Source organism: Malurus melanocephalus, unplaced genomic scaffold (assembly GCF_030028575.1).
Source record: "Malurus melanocephalus ecotype Western Australia unplaced genomic scaffold, MMel_1.1 scaffold_123, whole genome shotgun sequence".
NCBI classification, from domain to species: domain Eukaryota; kingdom Metazoa; phylum Chordata; class Aves; order Passeriformes; family Maluridae; genus Malurus; species Malurus melanocephalus.
In genome coordinates, this window is record NW_026623355.1 from 1,975,533 (window position 1) to 1,980,960 (window position 5,428).

Consider the following 5,428-nt stretch of genomic DNA (forward strand, 5'->3'; position numbering starts at 1 on the left):
AGGGATGGATGGATGGATGGATGGATGGATGGATGGATGGATGGATGGATGGATGGATGGACGGATGGATCTCTTTGTCAATGGTGGGAACAGTTCATCCAGGTTTAGTACCTGTGAGCACACAATTGCTGTCTAATGCTCCAGTCTGCATCCTTCCCCTTGTTGTGCTGTGGCTGAGCACATCTTAGCACTGCAATGTGGGGGAAAAGGGCCCGACAAGCCTTGATTCTGAAACTCATCCAATTATTGTGTACGACTGAGGCCTGGGAAAAGAWAGGGATGTTAACTACCCACATGAAGGAAGAATGCTGCATCCTTGAGAAAAGCAGATTGGAATGCAGAATTGATAACGCAGGTGGCTGAAAATTATAAGCATTACTAATATTGTAGCTTTTGCAAACTCACCAATTATGTTTGATTACTAATTAAACAGCTGTCTCTTGACCAATGTATGTTTGACACAAATGTATACTCTGGTTGCTAAAGTGGATAAAAGAGGCTKGTCCCATAATAAACTTCTTTCTTTCTGTTTTTTCCCCCACTTTTGTGTGTTTTGTATCTATTCTTTTCTGTCGCTGTTTGGCCAGCAGCAACACTGCAACTTTCTATCACGGAATTTGATGCTGATTTGTTGAAGCTTTCTGTGTTCACTAATGGACTGTAACCTACATTGTACATCCTTTGTGGGGATGCTGTTGCTTTGTACCTAGTTCCAATCTGGTCTTACTAACCATTTATTTTTAGTTATTATTATATTATTTTGAAGTTCTTCCTGTGAGTCACTGCTTATTTTCTTGGTACATTTTCACTTGGCTTTTCTTGTCTGTAAACTTTGACACGATGACTTCTCTAGCCACAGCTGTTGCAAGTGACTCAATATATTGAGAATTAGTGATTAAAAGTTGTTTTTTTCTTCCTCCCAAAAYCTTCTCTTAGTTATAATTTCATGCCTTGTATTTGTGCATTTTGCACATACTTGAAGCTATCTTTCCTTGCCAATCCTTTTTCTTTGCTCCTTAGAGAATTATTTTTCTCTGCATCTGTTAAGAGAGTCTATTTACTAGGTTTGCTACATCTTGGAGAATCTGTGTACACACTTTCACATACAAACTCTTTGTCCCATCTTTCCTTATCGCTTTTGAAGGATTTCATCTCCCAAGAACTAGGAGCTGCATAAATTGGTGATCAGTATGGTTTGGTAATGTGAGGTTATAGTGTTTACACAGATCTTTGACTATGTACCTTGATGCAATCAAGCACTTCTAATATTTTCCTGGGTCCTTTCTGTCTTGTCCATATAATTCATTGTGAGTAGAGCTTGTGATAGTGCAATTGTTGTTCTTWCTGTTTCCTTCTTTTCTCATTAATTTTTTCCCTTTCCATTCATATTTGACATTATGTACAATTTCCAATTATATCCCTATTCAGGCCCACCTAATCAGGATATGCCAGCATGATAAATATTTATTTTTGCCCTTTGTTTTTTGTTGTATTTTTCTACATTCTACATTTCTACCCCCTTTTTTAGTCTCTGATCATTGATCTGGAAAATCCTGATAGATTTTAATTTCTGAAATTTTAGGATTTTGATTCTGCGAGAAGGATTTTGATAGCGAAAGCTATGCGACATCTAGACCTTGTACAACACTCTAGATGTTCTTTCACAGGAAGCAGCTGCTGAAAGCACTTATTGCTCAGTGATGCTAAATTAAAACACAAACCACAAACACCTTGGCAAACTTTGAGATCTATAAATCTGAAAACATCTCGTAGCAATCAAATGCCCTTGAACATTTCTTGGTAGTGTTTATGTAACTGTAGTATACTTTAGCATTGTTCATAAAGGATGTAGGCTCAARTGTCTCTCTGAAACACTCCTGCCATGTCTTTAGAAACAGAAAGCTCCTAAAATGGGCTGCCCAAAACTTAGTCTTGGTCTGACTCCACAGACCTACACAAAAATTTACACAGTTCAAAAATTAATGCTGTAGAGCACAGGGCTCCTGATGTGAAGGAGTGGAGGARATGAGTACCATCCTACTCCATAGGTTACAAGAGGAAGAAAGTGCTKCATAACATAGAGGATTACCTTTTCAAATGGCATTTTATTCCATCAGAAATTAAATTACAAGGAACAACTTGATTCCCTACTGARAGGTTTACCTGAAAATTATGAAACTGTTTTGATGAGGATTTAAATTCCTTGTTGGTGTTAAAACAAAGCCTTGCCCTTCAGTTAACTTCTCAAATCAGATTATTTAACATGTTRTTTGAAGCTGCTGCAGTATAGTGCAAGGGCCATTAATTTCAAAGTCTTTCAGAAACAGTTGTGATTTCCCAAAAGATCAAGCAATTTAGGAGCTTGCATCCTACTTCCAGAGTCAACAGGCATATTGTAACCCTAGTTCCTTGATTYACGATGCCATGGAGCTGTTTGATACCTAACCCATCCTTGGCAATGAAGCTTAAACTCTTTAGAGTCTTTGACACTAAATTGATGTGTACCTGCTCTTCCCATAGTTGTTGGGGTCCTGGTACAAGTTTGGCAACCAAAAAGGCCTGCACCCATATGGAAGAAAGGCTGTGTTCTCTCCTGACTGAGACATGTTCTGATGAAGGCAAACATCACATTTTTAGGAAGTGTGTCTCTGCTGCATCCTAAATAAATARTTTAGAGCAGATGTTCTTTGGAACACTAAAGTTAACTAAGGGGAATTTAWTTGTCAGTCATTTTCTTCTAGTTCCCTGCCACTAAAATGCAGGGACCTAAACTACTCAGTATTTCTTCATTTACCAACATCCTCCCCTTGGTTTGGTTATTTCTTAATACCTGTTTTCTCAAGGTTTAGCCACGGAGGCTTATAAGAAACGTGATGCACCATGTCAACTGGGCAGACTGGCTTTGCCATAAAGATCWGGGCAAGAAAAAGCCATCTGCAAAAGAAAACAACTGCTCAGAAAGGCATGATCGTGTGTTTCAATGCTCTCYTGTTTGGATATTGACTTTCACACTACCTGTGAAAGCACAAAAAGCATTTGGAGAATGAGGCAGGCATTGATTACCTTTCCACAGCCCTGCAGGTTGCCCTGCAGCTATTCATCTTGTTTGGCAAAGGATTTGAGAGGGTTGTAGCAGGAACCTTTGGGGCCAGCCTGGAAACGTCAAACCTGAACACAGCTGAAAGGTGTCAGTGAGAAACTGGGCATTTGTGTTTATTGATCTTAAATACCAAGTGGTGTGGGGGAAAMTGATTTGTGAGATGCTGTAACTATTTCTTGCACCTTCCGAGTCGAGAGCTCACAGTCCTTGGACCCTGTTAAGAGCTCTGAGGTGCTGTGTGCTACTCCAGTGTTGGTGCTGTAGCAGAAACAGGTGGGTCAAATTCCCCACATTTGGGATGGCATCATCAAACCCTCACACAGCAAAGGCTTCAGGGTGTCCGGTGAACAAATCTCTGCCAGGCCAGTAAAGCCACTCACATGGGCTTTTCATGGTGGCATTGTTGCTGTGTGTCTGTGGATTTCACTTTCCCTCAAAGGAGCACCTGAGCAGACCACGTGGCTGCGCCTGTGCTGCCATATTTACAGCTGAGCAYGCTGTGGCAACTGTGCTAAAGAAGGGATAACTCCTTCTGGAATCTGCTGCTGCACAGGATGGTGATGCTTGGAGCAAGAAAGACTCCTTGGGAGTAAAATTCCCCACATAGGCAGTCATGGTCACACAGGCATGCACACATAAACAGCCCCCTGCACCACAAACAACAAACTGCAATTTTTAATGACCCTTTCCCTCACAAAAGGCATCTACCTTACAGGATTCTCAAGATCCTGCCCCAGAAGGTGACTGGTGGTCACGGATTGCCTCACATGAGCTTACAAAATATGTCAGAACACCATGTATGCTTCAAGTAATTTGTACTCCCTCAAATAATCTTCYCTGTCCTGTTTTAGAAACAATGAGAATATACAGCAATGTACTGATGTGTCCTAGCCCAGGATTTGAAATGTACCAGTGAAAAAGTTTATTTGTTCCCCTTTCCCACTCTGGAGATCTCTTCCTGCTGTTGTTGTCRTCTAATGAATAAGAAGCACAACTGTGAGCAGTTCCCCTTGCAAAGTTCAGCTCCAGCACCTGCGATCCCCATGGAGTGTGGAGAAGAGTGGGAATCTCATCAGTTCTTTCAGTTCCTGTCCAGAGCCACCTGTAACCTTTAAAAAAATGCCTTGAGGTGCAATTAGATGTTGTAGAGCTTGGTTTGGTTTTGTTCTAAGTTGTCTGAGTCTTCAGAGTGTAATAGACCTCCAGACTGCAGGGATGCAAAAAGAACAAGTTTCTTGACCTTTTATTCTTCTTGTAAATCATTTAMTGGAGCAGACTTCTACTGAACTTCTTCAAGACACCAACGTCTGTTTTAAATCTTTGCACTATCATTTCAGCATCAATCAGACATGATTTTAAATTACTTTAAGCCACTACAGACAGGGTCTTAAAAAAAAAAAATCTGCATTATGGTACAAAATCTCTTGTAACCATCAGAAGATAATATAGGAACACATCATTGGTAAGTTTCYTTGGAGGAGATGATGAATCTGTACATGAATGTACTCATTAATTAGTAGTCACAAAAGAATTTATTGCCTTTGTAGGGATGTGTAGGCAAAGGCAGGCATCAACAGGGAACCCAGGCRGAGATTCATTGTGATAAAAACCACTGGAACAGTATTTTATAAGTGCTCARTGTCATATATGTTTTCCCTTGGATATTTCTATTAACCTTTCTTATCCAGGTGCTTCCCAGTAATTGAGGTTTCTCCATGATGGCTTCACTGCAGTTAATCTTATGTGGTCATCACTATACTAAGGATTTATAAGGCTCAGAAGAGGATTTTGCACAGATCAAAAAGTGAATCCTGCTGCAACAGAAGCTACAAAAAAAGTAACAAAAGTTACTGGGAATTCCAAGTACCCAGCATAGTCTATTTGTTTTAATAGGGGTCACTAAYCTTTCCTTGCAGTCATCTTGTACCTTTTCGTGCCACGGGAACAAGGCCTCAAGCTTCCACATTAGGATGAAATTTGCCCCTCAACAAAGCTGATCCTTTACTACAATTATCAAAGGTGATCCTTTACAGCAGTAATCAGTTCTGCAGCTATGACAGCTCAAAAAGGAGAATACAGAGATGACCCTTACGCCCCTTTAGCCTTGATTCACTCTGTGTCTGTTAAAAAAAAAGACTTCTGCACTAAAATTAGACCTTTATTGGCCCTCTGTTCAGAGCTGAATTTCCCATCAGGCAATGGATCTCTAGGGATAGTGTCATATGACACTGATGTCCTGGTTTACCTCTTCTAAATAGGATAATTTTTATCTGTATTTTAACTTTACCTGCATTTTAATTATCCCTTTGGATAATTGCTACAGAAAGG